Below are 9,082 nucleotides of genomic sequence, written 5' to 3'. Positions count from 1 at the left end.
GAGAAATTTACTTTGAACTAATAATTAGTTTAAAGTAAATTTCTCGCGTTGGCGAAACTCTTTTTGGTTAAGAATAAAAGTATGGTGAAAAAATGTAAACAAATAAATTCCAGTCACGTGTCAGAGGGAGCGTTAATTACTTTCAGTGTAGGTCGTCCGCCGTGTTTTTTCTGTTTTTTTTAGCGATTGTGAAAAGTGGCAGGATTGTTAACCTCCGCCCTACTTTTTATTTTAATTTATGGCTTTGTATAAGTTAACACTGTAATTGTTGGCAAAACATACTTCCAGTTTCTGCGCGCCGTTCTGTTTCACGTCGAATGTCCTGAAAAAATCCTTCGTTATTAATGTTTTACCAACTTGAAAATAAGCACATGAACTTAGCCGTTTTTTAGGATTACAGAATATTTTTTGACTGGTAAAGCATTAATCAGAAAGGACTTTTTCATAGCATTCAACACCAAGCAGAATGGTATGCAGAAACTGGAGGTAAATGCTTTGTCAACAATCATACATCGTTTACTTGAGCAACATTAATTTTTTTTACAAATGTTATATTGTTACTTCTGGCACCAAATGTATATTGTAAACTTCTGATGCCAGTTATTACATCGTCGCGACCAGGTATTGTATCGCAAGTGAAAGAGAAACCAAGTTTTTTTTTGTTGTTTTTTTTCAAACGAATTAAAATCTATTCAAACCCATTATTCTTGGGCAACTTTTTTTCCAGAAAGATAAAAGCCTGAATTTTATCATATGAAAAGCAGAATAATATAAAACGTTTTCTCCTAGTTTAATAGAATTTTAAATAAATTAAAAAAATAATAAAATTTTAAAAACACACTATTCACACACTTTTGATACTCTTGCATAAGTTGACCCGAATTCTCGTGAATTTCCGTTAAACATGGATCGGGCAAGACCGGCAGTCATCGGTGTCAGCCGCGAACATTATTGAAACGCTAACGCGACTTTTTATTTATTTAATTTTTTTCTGTTATGTTTTTAGTAATTTTTAAGGTGATATTAAGGAGGCGGGTAACTTTTTATTTTCTGATTAGTTATTTATTTATTTATTTATTTTAATTGAATTTTTGGGAGTTTGATTAAGACAAAGAAAAAGTGTTTCGTCGGGTCCCTGTAATTTCTATGCTACCACGTGGTGACCGCTCTGCTACTACATTTAAGAGGAGGAAGGAAAGAACCAGAAACGCGTCCGTTCACATCAAATACTTTATTTAGACTCCCCCTGATATTAACCAAGAGCAAGTAACTTTTTATTATTACACATCTCCGTTTGTCGAGATCCTTTTTTTTCTTCTTCTTTATTTACAAACAGTTTTAACCTTTATTTACAAACGGTAACATTTATTATCTTTGCAAACAAAGTCTTTCAGGTAGTTCGTTTTTTTTTTATAAACGTCCTCTGCTTGATACAGTTGTCTCCTGTTTTTGCTTAACTTCGCTTCTTCTGGAGGAGTTGTCTACGTTTTCCAAAATAGGTAGTAAATGTTTTCTGTTCCTTTTTAGACTTTCTCCAGAGTTCAACTTTACTGTATATGTCCTATTTTTCTTATTTGTTGCTGTGACTATACCAGTATTCCTCCGCATTTTCTCTTCATCTGTTTTCTCATGAATTAATATGTCATCTATTATGATGTGAACACCTTCCACATTTTCCGTTGAAAAATTTCCGGTGCTGATGATATTCCAAAGGGCAATCTTTTAAAACAATATCTCCCAAATGGGGTTATGAAAGTCTCTTTTTTGCCAATGGAATTTGGTGAAACCCACTGGCTGCGTCCAGTTTCGAAAATATCACTGAGCCGTTCAATTTGGGTGATATATCCTCCAGATTCGGCTGCATATAATATTTGCGTTTTACTGCTGAATTTAATTTTTTTAGATCGACACACAACCGTACTTCTCCGTTTTGTTTTCTCACCGGAACGATTGGACTGCACCAATCCATTGGTTGTGACTTTCTCGATCACACCATCATCCTCTAAACGTCGAAGTTCCTTCTTTACTTTTGGCATAATGGGAAATGCTATCCATCTAGCCGTCGGGGTACAATACGGTTTCACACCGTCTTTTAACGCTATTTTCACTGGGTCTGTTTTCATGACTCCAGTTACTTCCCCTTTGTTTACATTAGACACAAATTTAACCAAATTCATTCGATAAACTGTTTCTCTTGATAGCAAGTTGTCTGTACTGCTATCAATAACATGTATTTCGAATGAGTATCTGCTATCCTTATGTCTCGTATCAACCGTAAACTTCCCTATACAGTTCAATATACCTCCGGGGTTTTTGTATATGCCATATGCTGGTTTCAAAACAGGGTTTTTTTCTCAAGCTACGAAACGTTTCGTAACTGATAACATTTATGTCCGCTCCGGTGTCGATTTTAAAAATTAAATTATTTTCACATACCTTTAACCGCACATGCCATGGGTCTATTGCATTTTCTCTGAATTCTTTTCTTTTATAAATAGCCCCAAGAAAGTATTCCTCTGTCGTATGTTTTTCCACTTGTCTGACATTATGGGCTTTGAATCTGCAACATATCGCGAAGTGATTTATTTTGTCACAGTTTTGACATCGTTTTCCGTTCGCTGGACAATAATCTTGCCGTTTGTGTTTTTTGTTACATTTTCCACATCTCTGTTGCTGCGTTTCTTTTTGTGGATAATTTTGTTTCCATTCGTTTTGTTTTACTGCGTCAACCGATTTTTCCTTCATTTCAGCCATTTGCTGTCTCACTTGTTCGTAGCTGCGTGCTATTTCTATAGCCTTTTCCAAGCTTAGGTCGTCACTAAGTTGTAGTTTTTCGGATAGCTCTCCACTTCTTAACCCGATGACCAGCCTGTCTCTTATTTGGTCATTTTTGTGTGGAAAATCACAGTTCGTGAAGTCCCCGAATAAATTGTTCTATTGATTCGCCTTCCCTTTGTGTTCTGAGGTGAAATTTTGCACGCTCGTGCATAATATTTTTTTTTGGCATGAAGTGGTCTTCAAATTTGTTCAGTATCACGTCGAAACTCTTTTCATCTTCCTTTTTCTTGAAAGAGAACGACTTATATATCTGTTCGGCGTTCGGTGCCATACAATACACAAGCGTGCTAATTTGTGTATCGGGCGACTCTTCATATAATTTTGTTGCACTCCGAAAACGTTTAAATCGCTCTCGCCATGTCCTCCACTGGTTCGGTTGTGTAAAGTCAAAACGCTCTGGGCGCTGAAGTCTAAACATATTTCTTTTTGAAATAGTTGATGTTAATCCTTTTTTTATCTCATTATAAGGTTTCCTTACCGAAAGAAAAAAATCTGACACCATGTTTCGTCGGGTCCCTGTAATTTCTATGCTACCATGTGGTGACCGCTGCTACTACATTTAAGAGGAGGAAGGAAAGAACCAGAAACGCGTCTGTTCACATCAAATACTTTATTTAGACTCCCCTTGATATTAACCAAGAGCAAGTAACTCTTTATTATTACACAAAAAGCGCTCTCTAAATGGAAGCAGACGAAATTCGAATTGGAAGAAAGTGACTACCCCCCCCCCCCCAAAAAAAAAAAAACTGATAAATATATATTCAAAACTCACCAAACAGAAAAATGACAGGCAAGAAAATAAATCTATACATGTTAGAAAAAGAAATGAAAAAATCGATAAAGACAATCTCATATTGTCATGAGAAGAAATTGCTGTCCCCCCAAAATGAGGTGCATTACACAAGGATGGTTTCCCCTGGAGATGTACAAATGGACAGTGCCACCAAAAGAACTTGACTGAACAACAAGTTTTAAAAAAGGAAAAAAAAACGGTTACAAAAAGAAAACAAAACAAACAAAAACTTGTACTTACACCTAACAATTATACGATTAAAAAAATCTTTTCTTGGAGGAAAAAAAAACAAAACTTTCTGTTAATAAATATTTTGCAAAAAAAAAAAAAAAATTAAATACTAAAATGAAATAAACATATTTTCATTTTTCAAGGTAGTTTTTGTTTTGTTTTGTTTTTGTTTTTTTTATTATTTGCATTTGTATTTTTCCGTTTTTTTTTTTGCTTTGTTTTTTTTCATTAGTCTGCGTCTGTTACGACGCTCGGCTGACACCGATAATTGCCGGTCTCGCCCGATCCATGCTTGATGGGAATTCACGAGAATTCGGGTCAAATTATGCAAGAGTACCCATTTTTTGTATCGATAGATAAACAATTCAATATTTTTCAAATATTCAATTTTTTAAAAAAATTTTGATTCAATTATTATTTTTTTCTTTGTCTAAGATTTACGCTGATTTGCTATAAGAATATGCAAAAATATTATAACATAAGTACCTGAATTTCCAATAATTTCATCTTTTATATCAGTATGTAGAGATCCCGTGTTTAAATTTAAAAATCCAAAATTCAATGTTTCTTTTTTTTTTTTTTTTTTTATAAACTATGGAAGGTTTTACAAGACATCATTCATAATTTTGGAAAAGGGGGAGGTAACAACTGTTTGTAAATACAGAACAACTATTTTAAAAGGAAAATTAATAATTTATTTTTCAAAGATTTAAAAATAGTGTTTTTCGTAAAAATAATGAAAATTTATAAGTTTTTTGCTAATCTGAAAGATAATTATCATTAACATATTCAATGAATTTCACACTTCAAAACACAAAAGATGAAAAATTAAACACATTCAAAATTCGGATTTTCAACCATAAAATTTGATATGTGCGCTGTTGTTTTGTTTTGTGTGTGTGTGTGTGTGTGTGTGTGTGTGTGTGTGTGTGTGTTGTTTTGTTTTATTTACATTCATCACCCTCCCCACAATACAATATATTTCCCTCACTTTCGGAAGATTATTTTAAGCATATTTATACCCACAAATAAAGGAGGGTCACAATAACAGATTAAGCATATGGTAGCAAGAAAGACAGATAGAGTATTGTTATAATTAAGACAAGCGTATGGTAGCAAGAAAAACGTGAACACGGAGATTGTGTGTGTATATATATATATATATATATGCATATATTTATTCTCGACAAACGAGATGTTAGAAGAAAAAAAAAGAAAAGAAAGAATCGTTAGTATTTACTCGAAGTTGACTGGGACGACGATAAGGTATCGGCTGTGGCGTCGTTGGTGAGAAGAGAGGTGGTTGAATGTTTGACTCGTGCGTTGGTGAAATAGCAGTCGTGGCGACGGTGGAGACGACGATTAAGACGGCGTCGAAGACGGCGGAGGAAGCAGCGAACGCAAAGCGTGATGTGTTTGACTGGTCGGTCTGTCTAAACTGCCGATTTGAAAATGCTGCCCCTTTTTTATATCGAGGCGCGATAAAAAAAAGTGGCTTGAGAAAGCCTGTGTTTAATTTAGGCGGGAGGCATTGTTATTGGCCGAAAAATATAAATGTTATTTTGCCAATGCCTGCGGAATTGCGCGTAAATCGCCTGAGATTTGTATTTCTGTTTTATAACAGTATTAAGTTAAATATTTATTGAAAAGAAACAAAATGGTTGAGAATATCTCTTGATTAGAAGTTTCCGAGAAGAACAAAATAATATAGTCCTTGTTATTAAGGTTTGTTAGTAGTGAAAATAATTAAAAATGTCTCTTATTTAAAACGGAAAAAAATTATAAAATAAATTCTTTTGGGATTTAATTTTATATTTGATTTTCATGAATTCATAAACGTAAATAAGAAAATGATTTGCTTACAATTTGTTTCTGAAAATGAAGTTTCTCTTTTGTCATGTTTGATCACAACAACAGTTAACAATAATAATAATAATAATAATAATAATAATAATAATAATAATAATAATAATAATAAATGTGTGTAACATTGTAATTAGCAAACATTTATAAGCAATGTCACTAAATAGGTTTACTTGTAATAGAAGGAAAGTAAGGCATTCAAAATGTTTCTTATCTTAAACATTATTACATGAGTACTCATCTCATTTAAAAAATGCATTTATTTTACCTTTCGAACCTCGACAAATCACGATTAAAATGTGCAAACATTCAATAAGTAAAAAGTCAACATGGTTGCCAGTTGCCATTTTATAATGGGATCAAAAACCAAGATCGAGTCAAACAGAATAAATTGACAGGACTTTGGTGAATTTGTTTAGTTCATATCTTTATGAATTGATGTGGAGAGAGCAAATGCCGAAAAGGCAACTGGCAGCCACGTTGATTTTTTACTTATTGAATGTTTATACATTTTAATTGTGCTTTTCTCGAGTTTCTATGTGTAAAGTAAATTAACGTTTTACACGAAATGAGTCCTCATGTAATAATGTTTAAGATAAGAAACATTTTAAATGCCTTATTTTTCTCATATCACCTGCAAGCACCATTTAGCAACATTACCCATTTATAAATTGTAATTTAAAATAAATAACTAAATTTTTGAATGATATATATTTTAGGAAATCAGCGGATAATACATAAGTTTATTTCGTTATTTACAATTTTATTTAATTTCAATTAATGAATAACAAAAAATGTAAGCATCTCTCATTACAAAAAAATGTTTTTGCCATTAGTTGGCTTATAAACAAAATGAGGGCATTTTTTACTATGGAGAACAAAACAAAAACAATTGTAAAAAACATGTATATAAAAAATAAATGATATCAATAGAAAGATAAGTTTTTAGTGGTTTAACTTGTTTAAAAGCATTTATTCAGTTTGAAACCAAGTAGTGTCGAGTTTTATGTGAGAACAGCAAAACATTCCCAACATGTGATGGTCACATCTTAAGAGTCTAGATAATCACTCAAAATTTGAAAATTAAATGAAAAAATGGTAGAAATCCACTCAATAAATGTTACTGTGAGAGAAGAGGAAATAAAATCAGCTGAACCTTTATTTGAAAGAACCTGTTACATTGGCTTATGAAAACATTAACCCATGAAAGGGAATCACACCAAATATAACTTGTTAGCTTAAGATAGCTTAATTGCCATATATTTTTATAACTTACTACCTATTATTCTTACATAATCTATTTACGTGAATACACACACACATGCATATATGTGTGTGTGAGTGTGTGTGTGTGTGTGTGTATAAGTAGGAAGAACTGATGTTGATTGGGATTTAATGAACATCACTAATATGTATGATTTCACTATTTTCATAACACCATATTATCAGGTTGACAAGAAAGTTCTTGCGGTTTTTAACTTATAAATTCAGCAGAACGTATTTTGACTAAAACAAAAATTATGTTCTCAATTTCTTTACTAACGCAGTGTTTGAGAGATAAAGAACTTAAATGGAACATTCGAATATTTATGTATTTCATATAGAATTCAAGTGTTAGCTCCAGGTTGTGAGCCCCTTGATTTCTGAGAACTTCGACTGAAATAAAATAAAACAAAAAAGAGAAATTAATGCACCATTGAGTGAAATAAATCATACAACATACGGGCATGGTTTATTCAATTAAAACTCTTACCCAAAAACCAAGAGAGTAAAAGAGGGAACATGAAGGCTAAATCATATAACCCAGCCTGGAAACGAAAACTCCAGCAGAAAATAGATAGACTCCGAAAGGAAACTGCCCAGATATATGCATTCCTATCCTGTGAAACCCCAGGCAAAAAATTAAAAAAGAAGGTGAATAAATTGAAAATTTACTATTCCCTCCAAGACCAAGCACAGCTAAGAGCTAAGATGGCAGAACATCAGGCTGAGATAAAAGCCTTAGCTGCACAAATAAAAAACAAAACCAAAAACTTTGAATCAAAAGGATAAATAAACTTTTTGCAACAAACCCAAGAATTGTCTACAGGAGCCTCGTTAAAGACGAAATAGAGGTGAGCTCCCCACCAGCACAAGAAAACTTCTGGAGGCCACTCTATGAGGACACTAAAGTAGATAAAGAAAACAATTGGATAGATACCATCAAAGAAGATAACAAGGAGAAAGAAAAGATGCCAGCTCTAAAAATTACCAAAGAAGCTCTCTGCAAGAAGGTAGCCCAATGCAGAAAACCCGAATAACCAGAAATATTACATAGGTATTACTTCCTTCTATTTCAAAACTCGATATTATGACCACAAAAGTATATTCAACAATAAAAACCACCATATGAAAACAAGGCTAGCAAATAAATTCTGGGAACTCAAGGAAAGCGGACATTCGCCGGTAGTCGAACGGAAAATAATAAGACAAGCTACTACATGTAGAGACCTAGACGACCTATGTAGATTATGCCTTCATGAAAAATTTGCAATCCTGTACTTTAAAGAACCCCAACATCTATTTAACTGTAGAAGAGAAATAGTGAACACCTTTATTCACAGGATAAAATTTACTCTAGGATAGCGATACAAAATAATTTTAAAACTGACAAAAACAATAGAAAATAAACAAATAAATAAATTAAATAAAAATGAATATACATAAACTATTACACATATATGTATGTATGTGTATATATTTATATATGTATATATATATGTACATATATATATATGTGTATATATGTACATTCATATCTGATTTACCTCTACACTCCATGTTTAAAAAGGAAGTGTCCTTTATAGTATCAGATCTGACCAAATGGTTAATTGTAGGCATAGACCAATTCATATCATCTAAAAATTTCCAACAAAAACCTAACAGCCAGCCATGGTTCTCCCCAGAATGTGCTGCTGCTATCACGCACAGAAATCACTTTTTCCATAGCTACCAACGTAATAGATGCACTGAGACTAAAGCTGCTTTCAGGTCTGCCAGCAACCACTGTAAAAGAGTAATAAAAAATGCAAGAGAGCTATATGCCCAGTCTGTTAAATCCAAGGTAGCTGATCAGCAGCTTGGTTCCCACCAGTTTTGGCAAATAACAAATAGGATCCTGAACAGAAGTGTGCATTCTATCCCAACCATTATCAATGGACCAGAGGTCATCTCGTCAGCGTCAGATAAGGCCAAACTATTTGCAAAGAACTTTGCAGCTAATTCTACCCTATGTGACGAAGGCCATCAACTCCCCATATTTCCTCCTATAACACAGAACAAGCTAGGTAACATACAAATATCCGTGCATGAGGTCGC

This window comes from Euprymna scolopes, chromosome 9, assembly GCF_053919585.1.
Source record: "Euprymna scolopes isolate OS-2025 chromosome 9, ASM5391958v1, whole genome shotgun sequence".
Taxonomy (NCBI): Eukaryota; Metazoa; Mollusca; class Cephalopoda; order Sepiida; family Sepiolidae; genus Euprymna; species Euprymna scolopes.
The sequence above is the reverse complement of the archived record's forward strand: the minus strand, read 5'-3'. Positions refer to the sequence as shown.